At 39.4% G+C, this 13094-nt stretch overlaps 1 pseudogene; it reads right to left on the bottom strand.

Annotated features, from left to right (window-relative positions):
- Window positions 1-5171: 5171 nt before the first annotated feature.
- On the bottom strand, window positions 5172-5758 carry LOC123944380 (annotated as a pseudogene).
- Window positions 5759-13094: the final 7336 nt, after the last annotated feature.

Here is a 13094-nt window from a genome sequence, read left to right as displayed (position 1 = left end):
TTGCTCAATAGCTATGTGTCCTCACCATATTGGAGGGCGCAGATGCAGAACATCTCCATCATCCCAGGAAGTTCTAATGGACAGTGCTGCTGACACCTCACTGTCATGCATCGAGAAGCTACTGTGAGACAAATGAAGCACCTTTATTTGATTTTGCTCGTCTTTCATCTTTATTGTCTAATTCTGAATATTCTCTCTAATCCCCCTTGAGCACTCCACTGAGTCCCGGGAGGGTGGGCCTGGGGTTGACCCCCTGGCTCTGCAGGGCACCCAGCCCACAGGGCAGACACCATGATTGTGCTGACAAAGACTGACGCCGATACCCTCCCCAAGTCCAGGAGGCAGCAGCTCGGAAGCCATCTGCAGCAACAGCACCGGGGTGGGAAGTGAACAACCTGGTTCTCCAAGTCTGCTGTATTTTTGCCAGATCTGTCAGAAGTAGACAGAAGCAGAAAAGATAAAGGGATAAATCAAGACATGAAGTGAGGGGACGAGAGTACTAAGGCTAAAGACGCTAAAAACGCGTGATGGCATTCTCTTCTAGTTCTTCCGGGCCCAAGCGGATCCTGCAAATCCACGAAGGAGAGAGACTTCATGTGCCATTCCCATAGTGGGAGGAATTTCGGAGTCACTCACTCTCTTCAAACACCCACCAGGCATGAATTTATAATCCTGGATCAGATTATGTGTTAAAACGACATCCTCCTGATGACGAACACTCTAGAATAAGTGGTGGAATCAGGTGTGGCTTAAAAGGAGAAGAAAAAGAAATGAGAAAAGAAGATAAAGGAAGAGGCCATGGATGACCCTCTCTTCATTTGGTCCTATGAATACCTCCTCCTTTGAACTCATGCTGGATATTTAGAAACCCCTACTCTAGTACTTATCCTTCCTCAGGAGTCCTATATGCCTACAGGAGTTGAGGACCCATACAACTTTTGGCATTCATTCTGACATCACACCCATCAAGGCCACCAAATTTCCACGCCGTCTAAATGTAACAAGTTTGACCTGCACAGCTTTTCTGCCCATGTTTCTCCAGCTCTTTGTGTAATTTAGGAATTAAAATCTTCAGAATATTATAAAATACTCAAGTGATTCAGCGGTACTGTTTTGCAAGGCCTGGCTTACCTCATATGAGCATTATATTAAAGCACAGTCTCTGAACTCTTGGTCTTTAACTTGAAACTTTTGTAGCAGCTTCAACGCCTCCTTCCCAGAAAGAATGGTGGCCTTGCTCCAAACTACACTATATGTCTTCTTCTAAGTATCCAGGATTGTTTTGGTTTCCTACAGCTGAGGGGCCACTCTGTGAACTGCTGTTGGCCAAGCCTGCTGTGAGGAAAACAGGATTCAGCCTCTGGGGTATCACATACAGGGCCAAGGAGCTTGGAAGCCACTTAGAGAAGAGGCTCGGTGAAAAGTGGCAGGCCTCCCTGAGATTCCGGGTCCTTCCCTATTGGGACGCAAATGATATTGGAAGCCTGTGCTTAGTTTCTCAGGGGCCTGGCACTTTGTTCTGTCGTCCCAGTGACTCACATGATAATTTCCCAGGCCTTCAAACTGGGTCAACAAGCTTTGTTTGTCTAGAGAGCTCCCCTGGGAGGCCATTCTAAGAAAAGCAGGCCGAATGGGGATGTTTGGCCAGGTGATTCTTTTTGCTGGCTTTTCGCCTGAGGAAATATTACCAGTATTCAGGCCAGGAGTTGGGAGAATTAAAAGCTGCCCAACATCTGGGTTGGATCAACAGTCACCGGTGTTATTGGTTAAGTGTTAACCACGCTGCTAATGGTGGTTCTCGCCATGAGAGAACCTTAGGAAGGTTCTTCTAGGTAAAAAAGACAGCAAGCTGGCACTATGAAGCTGGTCGTAGAAGAGAAGCTTCCATTAACTCTGTGAATGTCACCTGACCAGTTTCTTTCTATAGTCAACGGTGGAGTCAGCCTGGGTCAGTACTTCTCAAATTTGAGCTGTCACAGACCCCAACAATGTATCTGAAGACTTAGCAGACCCGAATTTTTGTAACTTAGAATTGAAAGTTTCTCAAAGCAGCTTTGTTCATAATGGCTAGGAAGTGGGAACGAAATCAAATGCCCATCACCTGATGAATGGATAAGCAAGGGGATACAATGAAAAAATGTTCCACCTTGCAAAGGAACAAAGTGTTGATATATGTCACAGCAGATGAATCTTGAAAATGTCCTAAATGAAAGAGGACAGACACAAGAGGCCATTCCATTTATATGCAATGTCCAGAAGAGGCAAATCCAAAGAGACAGAAAGTAAGTTAGTAATTGTCAGGGGCTGGATGGAGAGGGAAATAGGTAAGGACTGCTAATGGGAATAGGGATTTTTTTTTGGGCGGGGGAGGGTAATGAAAATGTTCTGGAATTATATAATGATGGTCATTGTACAATCTGTGAATATCTTAAAAACCAGTGAATTGCACAGTGTAAAAGGATTAATTTTATGGTATGTCAATTATATCTCAATAAAAAGTTAGATGATATTATTTTAGTTGACTACTGGGTACCAAGATAAATACTTTCTGTGGGACAGTGAATCCCTGTGTCCAGATTCACTTATGAGGTAGCTAGCCAGATGGTCCAGAAAGCATTTATGTCAACTTTGAATGGTCATAGAAGGACATCTAAAATTGAAGATATTCACAGCTAACTTCTAGACCCTGAAAATTCATCAGTGAAAACTCTAAAGATCCATAAACCTGGGTTTTAGAAAACTTGACCCAGATAATCTCACAGGATTTGTTCCCCTTTCAGGTGATTTATGGTGAGGACTTTTCAATAAGGTACTTTCCAAAGACAAAGCCTAACCAGGAACACCTTGGGATTTGCTTGTGTCAAATTACTCCATCTATACTCCAGGTTGTTGATCAAATATGGGCTCTTTGAGGATGGAAATGCACAAGCCCCAGGATGGGATGAAAATGGAGTTCAATACCAGGTAATCTAACGTGGAAAATCCTCTGAGGAAGGCCTCCGCTGGAGTCTTACATGGGGCATGGATTGACCACCCCTGCTTTACACACTGTGACCTTCCATTAAGGGTCTCTAGCAATGGAATAAATGCTGCTAACTCATATGAGAGGAGAAGGCCAGTGGGCATTTATGAGAGCAAGGGGGCTTACCTACAGTCTGCCTGGACATGGGCAAAAATGAAGGATTATAGGGTACGGTTCATAGTGAACCAGATGAGTTCAGTTCATCAAATCTTTACCAAGCACCTCTTCTCTACACATTAGACAGTGAGCTCGTTCTGGAAAGTGTGACCCCTGCCTTTGGGGAGCCAACAGCCTAGTAGGGGAGACTGTTAGGCTGAGTGTCGTGGGAAGAAACTTTATGTTTAAAGGACTTTGATAACTATTGAGTGCTAGAAAAACATATGGTAATAATCTATCTTGATTACCCAATATGCATGAATAGTTGGTCTGATTCCTGGCTCTGGGTATTTGTCTAATAAGAATATTTTTGTAGAATTAATCATTAAGGCACTTATTGGATATCATTTACATGAGTACTGACTGAATTTACCATCTCCCATAAGGACATTTTCGTGTTGTGCCCACTAGGTGTCTCATTATTTTGCAAGAAAATGGAAAACACAATGTTTCTTCCTGTGTCAGGAGTCAGCTACAGAAACATCCAGCTCACTTGGCTAAATCTCAGCCCCATGCTAGCAACCACTGTATAAAATGCCCACTGTGTAGTCCCCTCTCATTTGAGAAGAAGGAATGGAAGAAGATGTCTTTGTCGATTCTCTTTCTCATAAGCCATGTACCCACAAACTGCTCTCTCCTAAAAAAGCCTAGCAAGATGAAGTAGGAATTCTTCCACAAAGTGGATCCTGAGACCTACAGGCTGCAGCACTCTTATCTCCACAGGTTTCCTGGGCTCGAGTTTAGCTGTCATCTGCAGGTGAACTGATACCCCCAAACCACATCATACTGTGTGCCCAGGCAGGTGTGTTCTTCCCTATTCATTGGTGTCAAAGAAATTGTTTTCACAATAAAATCCAGGGTCTCTTCCGGCACTGGGAATTTCAAGTTTGTAAATGACATACAAGTGTTTATCCCAATATTTTTGCCTTTGTCATGCATGACTTTTCTTTAAATGGCCTATGGCAGCATGCTTTGCCTCTGAGTGACATCAGAGAGAAAAAGGCACCAGAAAACAAACAGGAAACCGAATGCCTTCAAAAATCGACAGCCACTTAAAAAGCTCATCTCATCAGGGTTTCACACTCTTCTAATGGGAGTGGAGATGGGTATAACCTTTCTGCAATGCAATTTGGCAATATCTACCAAGAATGCATTTCAGAAGTTGATATTCTCTTACCCTGTGTCTGTCAGGATCCCAAGAGGAAAGGGGTTTCACCATAAAAAGACTACTTAGAGACAGGCAGGCTAAGTTAAAGGAGTAAACAAAGGATGTTGAGGCACCTAAACAAAAAGCAGTAGTGGGAAGCTGTTACCATTCCTAGAGCTAAAGGATCGAGGGAGAAAATAATCTTGGAATAGAATCCAGTGGTAAGAGCTAGAACAGTGGAGGGGGGACCACCAAGGAAGGGGGTTGGGCTGGAGGTAGGGAGGGACATGCAGCCACCGCCCCAAAAGTAGGGAGAGAATGAGGAGGAGATATCCTTACTTCTCTCTTTTTCTTGCCCTCTGATCTCCTCTTGGTGCCACCCACTGACTGAATCCCAAAGGCGAGGAATCCTGGAGATGCTATCTATAAAGACAGAGAGCAGTATAAAGAAAGGCAGAGAAGGGAGTGGGGGGGTAGGAATGGAAAACAACCAGCACAATCTTATAATCCCATTTCTAGGCATATATCCTAGGGACATAATCAAAGATGGGAGGAAAAAATTGTAAGGATGTTCATCCTTGTTCATCCACTGCAAGGATGTTCTTCATAGAATTAAATATAATAGTGAAAATAATGGAGATATTTTCTCCTATAATGGAGAAGAGATATATAAATTATAATGTACCCACCATTTGGAATATCACTGTGCCATTGTAAACATGTTTGAAGAATCTGTGATGAATGCAGAAACGCTTATCATAAAATGTTAATTGAAAAAAGGGACACAAAACTGTAGGCATGGTATTAACTCAAATCCTTTAACACCGATATGCAAAGGGAAAACAATTTTTTTGGTTGTCAAATGATCCTTTATTGAAATCCTTTCCTTTGCAGTTAACTAGCTGGGCATTCCACTGCATGACTGTTGATGTCATCTATGATGTCATGAGGCTGGCAGCCATCCACACTGCAGCCCACACATGGGCAGTCCCCAGGATCTCTTTAACGGTTCCAGAGAGTTCTCTGCCTACAGATCACTGCCGCATCTGTCGGGCAATATTGACAATCTGATCAAAAGTCATATTTCCACTGTGTGTCATGTTTTTCTGCTTCTTTCTGTCTCTTGGTGGTTCTTTGAGGGCTTCAATAATCAGGGCAGAAGGTACCACTTCAATCTGGGCCTGTCTATTCTGAATGGTCAGTTTCACTGTAATCCTTAGACCCATCCAGTCACAGGTCGCTTTGGTGATGTCATCATCAGCCTTTTTCAGAGACCAACTCAGTGGGCCGATCTTTACTCTTCGGGGACGTGGCACCAACTTTGCCATGGGTGCCTCAGGTACACGACTTTGATCTCCCTGGGGACGAACTTGGGTGGCATGGTGGAGGTGGCTGCTATCAGATGGTTGAAGACAGTTATACTTTTGCCTCCTCTAGCTGAAAGCCAAAAGTGGAAAAACATGCTTTATTTTTCTTATTTTTTTTTTAAAGATTTTATTTATTTATTTATTTTTACAGAGAGAGAGTACAAGCAGGGGGAGCTGCAGGGAGAGGGAGAAACAGACTCCCGCTGAACAGGGAGCCCCATGTGGGGCTTGATCCTAGGACCCTGAGATCATGACAGAGCTGAAGGCAGATGCTCAACCCACTGAACCACCCAGGCACCCCAGAAAAAACACTTCAAAAAATTTTCTCTTTGATGATGGGGTTATATTATCTTTTCTTCAAAACTTTCAACTTTTTATTCCTGTTCACAACAAGCATATGATACATTTGTGATCAGAGAGAAAAAAAAAATCAATGCTGAAAAGGAAAGTTGACCTCACTAAATGGGACTCTGGTCAATTTAAAATATTGATGATGGATGTAGCAATTGTTGAAGTAAATTAAAACCAATGGCATGAAGGGTGAACCTCAATCTGAATCTATTTGCTGTCTGGACAAAAAGTGAAAGAAAAATCAGTCAATTTCTACATAATATCAAATATCCAGATGGATGATTTTGATTTTTTTAAAAAGATTTTATTTATTTATTTATTTGACAGACAGAGGTCACAAGGAGACGGAGAGGCAGGCAGAGGGGAAGCAGGCTCCCTGCTGAGCTGAAAGCCAGATAAGATGCGCGGCTTGATCCCAAGACCCTGGGATCATGACCTGAGCTGGAGGCAGAGGCTTAACCCACTGAGCCACCCAGGCACCCTGATGATTTTGATTTTTGACTACACTTTTTATTTTTCACTTGAATGGCAGGTATCATATTATTTCAGCTTTAGTTTAGGACTCTTCTTACCTCACAACTCTGGAAAATCCAAGAAATTTCTATAACGTAAAAATTGTCCCTTATACTGAAATAATAATGTTCTCTCTTTTAAATTTTATTGTTTAGTGTTCTGTATCATTTTAAAACGATATTTATATATATATATACACACATACATATATATGTTGTTTTTTTGTTTTTACCAATTAGCTGATTAATACACAAATACGTTCTTGTTTAAAGATTCAAACAATACAAAGAACAGGGAAGTTTCCCTTGGCCACCTGCTCACTTGGTCTCTTGCCCTTAGGTAACCTGTTTTTGGTTTCCTATGTAATTCTTAAGACATTTGCTTATTGTTTACATGCATACATACATATATATATATATATATATATATAAATACATGGTTTTATTTTCATTTTCTCAGTAAATAGTGTTTATATTGTACATTTATTCTGCAACTTTTTTTCTTCATATTGAAGCTCTACTTCCTTCATTTCCAATGGTTACACAGTGTTCTCTGGTTTGGATATTATGTAGTTTGTCTGACCACTTCACCTGTTGATGGTTATTTAGGTTGTTTTTGGTTATCTGTTATTTCAGACAATGCTGTGGTGAAGACTTTGCGCATGCCTCTGTTTGCATACATCTGAGCATCATTTCTCTAAGGGAGCAACTGAAAAATGGTATTTTCGGTTTGAAAGGAATAGGCGCTTCAGTTTTTACTTGGGACTGTCCAGCAGCATTCCAACAAGCTTTATCAATTTACGCTCCCAATATGCTGAAAAGATGCCAAGCCTTGCTAATAATCAGGAAAATGAAAATTAAAATAACAATAGACATCTTGGACTTACAAATTGAAAAAGATAATACAAAATGTAAAGGAGGATAGAGATACGTGTGCTCACAGAAGGGTTCTTTTTACAACCAGTATCTACATGTGAGGGAAAGGTCCTTGGAGACTTAGGAAAACTGATTACACTGGACTTCTTTTGATAAATAAACAAAGGACATTTCTATTAGAGGGTCTTTTATAAGAATGCTGTTGCCTAAGGCATTCTTATCAGTTACTATTGTTTTGTAATCACCAATTCCTTAATTTCCTCAGTAGATAAGAACTTCTCCATTTTAATAACCACGTTGCACTTTCTCATAGGTCACTTCAATTGTCCTCTGCTGCAGGGACCCTGTGAGGTGTTACTTTAGATGAGGAGGTTGAGGCTCGAAGAAGTTCAATGATTTCCCAAGCCAGCTAACACGTAAAAGGGCTAGAGTCCTCCGACTTGCAGTTAAATCAGCTTTCCATTTATTCAATTGCTGTTAAAACAAAGGACAGTGGAAGTCCTCCCTGCTTTTTCTTCAAAGTTCAAGTCGTCTGAAGGGAACCACAGGGGGCAGCCTAGTGCAGCAGAAGATGATAGAACAGGCTGGAAGCCCAAGAAGGGCCTGTGCTCCTCCCAGCTGAGTGAACTTACACACATCATTTAGCTTCCCTGGGTCTCCATTGCCTCTTTTTAAAAAACTACTAGTATTATAAGCAAAGATGATGCCATGCAGTTCTTCCTAGTTGTGAGATTTTATTTAAGCCAAACTTAGACAGGTGCTCCTTCTCTGCTCATATATTTTATGAAGTACCATTTTCTGCAATGGATTTTTTTTTCTCTGCAAATATGAACCCACAAAGGAAAAACACCATAGAATGCTTTCTTTAGTGGAAGTCTGAAAATGTTCCCTTGTCTCTCTTTCTCTTTCCTTCTGTCTTTTTCTTTCTTTCAGCATTATTAAGTTAAACCCCATGCCAAAGGCTAGGGAAATCCCCAGGGAACAACAGCAAATGGTTTCAGGTAGCTGGCTGCATCTGAAAAGATGTTTTCCGCGTGGATCTCTTACTACTTGGCAGAACTCCAATTCCACCTACATTTTTTGTTGCCTCTTATTACAGATTTTTAAAGCGACTTACTTTCCCGTGCTATTTCTAATAGTGTGAAAGCTTGACCTAGGGTTGTTCTTCATAGTTCCAACTTCCATAAACCAAAGATTCTGAGAGGGGAACGAGTCTTCAGAGATCAACCGATCCTGTCCTCTGTCTTTGAACAGATAAAATATTTTTCCTTTAACAGAAGAGGCATCTGATCCCCAGAGAGCCTGTGACTTATTCAAGGCTTCACACAGCTAGCAAGTGTCCTCCTACAGTACTTATTTCATTCTTATGGAAGGACAATTTATTGGTGATCCCGGCTCTCCCAGAAAATCACAATGAAAGTCAAAATGAGTAAACCATATGATCATTGGTTGTTTTCATTTTATCACACGTCACGAATTCTTATAGTTCTGACCATATTTTGATGCATTATTTATGAGAGCCATCTGGTCACAGGTTTGCAGAGAAAACTGTAATTTTAAAAGTGTGCTTCATTCTTCCAGGAAACACACAGCATAGCTTGGATCTAGCCTTCAACTGCCCATCAGTGGTATGTGGCACAATCAGAATTGTTAACCGCATTCTTTTTTCTTTAAACTGGGGGATAACTTACATACACCCTCCAAGGTAGCAACTATTTTAACTTCTATCACCAGAAATTCATTTTGAAGTGAAAAACCAAATGTTTTTGGATTTCATACTAAAGGAATCATATAGTATATAGACTGTCTTGTGTCTCCTTTCTTTCATTCAACATTATGTCTCTGAAATTGTTAACTACATTCTAAAATTGCAATTCACTTTCTGGCTCAAAGCCGCAGGGAGTCTCTCAAAATTGGGTATATAATATGCCATCTGTGCACAGGTATTTGTAGTCTTTAAAGAAAGAAAAAAGGCAGTGGAGAAAAGAACTTTTTAAAAATGACTAGAATGATCTATACTGCTCTTGTCACCTACTCTTGCATCATTAACTTCGTCTTCATCTCAGCTTTTAAATGGGCTCTGATCCACCCAAGTATTCTCTTTCCTTCTCCTCATAATGGATAAATACTTATCCATATCCAGCATTCCTCATTAGTGCTCCATAATCATTGGTCTAAAAGCTGGAAATTGCTTGAAGCTATCATCTAACACAGACCTCTCTCATTGACAAGAAAAGCATTATTATTCCCTATTTTGAGATTCAGCAGATGTTTACTGAACACATATAAGCTTCAGAATATTTTTCTAGATATTATGGGGGGAGTATAAAAATATAGCAGGCATGGGGTCCTACCCTTATGAGACTCCACCCTCGAAGAGAAGCAGAGAAGTATGGATATCTACATAAGAAATCATAATACAATCTATAAAACATTAAATGACACCATTGAGTTTAAAGAAAAAAAAGTGCTGTGTGAGATCAGGGGGGAAAGGTAACCTCTGGTGTCAAGGAAGCTTGGCAGGGGAATATTGGTACTAGGAGGATTATTAAGAAGTAGGATGCCATGGCTAGGTAGACTTAGTCATGCAGTGGTGGAGGAAAGCATTTTAGATAGATAACTATACAAACAAAGACATTGAATTGGGAAATCATGCAGCATGTACGGGGAGCGGTAATGCAGTTTGACCCAACACTACAGCAAGTGATGAAGAAACTTGGGGCCCAAGGTGGTTGAGGATTACCCAAAGCCATAGCACCAAGGAGAACCAGGATGGGGACTGAATCCCAGGGATCTTCCTTCTATAATGTTCTTTCTATACCTTGATCAAGGCAACATTTAGCTACTGCATACTTTCCTTACAACAGCCCATTATAGATTTCCATTAACTAGTTAATGGAAATTAATTAATTAATTAATTGGTTCAACGAACAAATGTACATTGTCATCTCCAAGGCTGATTTAGAATGTGTTATAAAATAATGTTTTCCAAGTGGGGAGTAGGGCTAACATTGGGCTAAGATAGCTTTCCTTTCTCTATTTTTGTAATTTATTTTTTTATTCTGTTCAGTTAGCCAACATATAATACCTGATTAGTTCTTGATGTAGTGTTCAACTTCCTTTCTCTGTAATTTCTAGAACTTTTCAAGTTATACCTCAGAGAAATACCACACATAACTGAGAGAATTAAATAAACCATGGAAAATGATCTCCGTATCATGTTTTCTACATGATATCCCTACACCAACTCTTAGCATTGACTCTACATGTGGTTTTTCCATAACTACTTTAACTTATTTTTGAGCAAGGGGTAATACAGAAGAATCTGAAACCTTCCATTCTTGAACTAAAGTTTAAAAACATTCCTAATATTGTAGTACAACAAGACTCACTTCCTTTTAGCTTATCAACCACCAAAAGACATTTCCCCTTTGTACTTGTTATGTTTAATGTAACTATGGAGACACAATACTTTCTATGCAATGAACACACATGATTCTGGTTTAATGTACTCATTTTCTGGGAAACATTAAAAAATTTGAGGTCACTATTAAACCTTTGGGCTACTTTGGTATTTCAGTGTAAATCCAGTACACATGTTAGTAAAATTCATGGAGGAATATAGTTAGGAATCAGTGACTATGGATTCTTTCTAATTCCACTGAAGTGTTCCTAATGAAAGCACTGGTGCCAGAAAAAAAAGAGAAAAGGTAATTTTTATTTGAACAAATTAGGCTATCAGATAATTTTATAAATTATAGGGTATATAAAGTTGAGTTTTGAGAATTCTAGTTCTAGGCATATGACAGGCTAGACTTCAGTCTGCCCTTCCCACTGAAAATATTTAAATTTTTAAAAAATCCTAAACCTCTTCAAAGTACTGAAGCATAAACTAGAAACCAAGGAATTATCAGCTCAAGGGGAAATAAAGTAGGAACCCGGACAGGTAACTGACAACATGGTTTAGGTATATAACACCAGGAGGCACCATTTATATTCTATTCACCTAAATGATGTCACTGTAATTGCTCAATTCTACGGCCTTGAAGTTGTTTTTGTCCAAACTTGTATTTGCTCAAGTTGGTGAATTTCAGCTTTGTTTTGGGTAGGGGGAACTGGGACAGAAGATAAAGCCTAAGGTTTGGAGAATCCTATAAATAAATCATCCTATAATAAAATAATCATGCGGTGCCTGGGTGGCTCAGTCAGTTGAGCATCTGCCTCTTGATTTCAGCTCAGGTCTTGATCTCACAGTTGTGAGTTCAAGCCCCACATTAGGCTCCAGGCTGGGTGTGGAGCCTACTTAAAAAAATAAAATAAGTAGAATAAAATAAAATAATTCTATAATAAATCTTGGACACTTTAGGTGTGGGTGAAAAACCTTTACACCCATTCATCCTTGGATGACTGCAAGGAAAATTCCTGTTGAACTAAGCCAAACTGAGGGCCAAAAAATTCTCTTGCTGGAAGACTGTAATTTTATGATAATCTACAATCAAGATAGATCTCAAAATCCCCAGTCCATTATTATAAGTTGAGTAGGCCCCACACGCATGGAACAACAAATGCAAATCATTTCTAGAGGATAGTATCTCAATAAACCACAAGTTATTTTCTAAGGAAAATGAACAGCTCACAACAACAAACATTAAGAACCCCCCCAAAACAAGTTATATGGGTGAAAACCAGGAGAAACAATATCCAATAGAAACAACAGGAAACTCCCACAAAGATTTCAGATATTTGAATTATCAACCACAGAAAGTGAAATAACTGTTTTATTTCTTTTAAAAAATATAAAATGGAAAACACTTATTCAAAACAAGAAACAACAGAAAATAGTCTAGCAGATTTTAAAAAAAATTCTAGAAATAAAAAATACAGTAATTGAAATCAATAACTCAGTGGATAGGTTTAACAGCACTTAGACACGAATGAAGAGAAAGTTAAGAACAGAAAGATATGGCAACAGAAATTATCCAGCATACACTAAAAAGAGACAAGGAAGGGGTGCCTGGATGGCTTAGTTAGTTAAGTGTCTGTCTTCTGCTCAGGTCATGATATGTAAAATAAAGTAAGATATTCTTTAACATACATCAATCTGATTGGAGTTCTGGAAGGAGAAGAACAAGAAAAATGGTACAGAGGAAATATCTGAAGAGACAGTAGCAGAGAATTTTCTAGGACCATTCTGTTTCAAAACACAGATTTAAATGCAAATTTGTTGTAGGAGAATGAAAAGACTGTTGAGAGAATGATAAGACTAGTCATACACAGGGAGAAAATATTTGCAAATGACATTTGACAAATGACTTGTGTCCAGAATATACATATATAAAGAATTCTCAAAATCCAATAATAAGAAAACAAACAACCTGATAAAATAATGGGCAAAAGATTTAACTATATATCTCACCAAAGAAGTGTCATGGATGGCAAATAAGCTATGAAAAGTTGTTCAACATTAGTCATTACTGAAATATAAATTAAAACCACAATTAGATCCTACTACACACCTGTTAGAATAGCTAAAATAAAACAATCTGACAATACCAAGAGCTGGTGAGAACAAGAAGCAACCACATTCTCTCAAACACTCTTGCATTGCTGGTGACTGATGCCTAATGGTACAGATATTCTAGAAGATAGTTCGGCAGTTTTTT

The sequence above is a fragment of the Meles meles genome, chromosome 6 (genome assembly GCF_922984935.1).
Source record: "Meles meles chromosome 6, mMelMel3.1 paternal haplotype, whole genome shotgun sequence".
In the NCBI taxonomy this organism is placed as follows: Eukaryota; Metazoa; Chordata; class Mammalia; order Carnivora; family Mustelidae; genus Meles; species Meles meles.
This window is presented reverse-complemented; position numbering and strand designations above follow the sequence as displayed.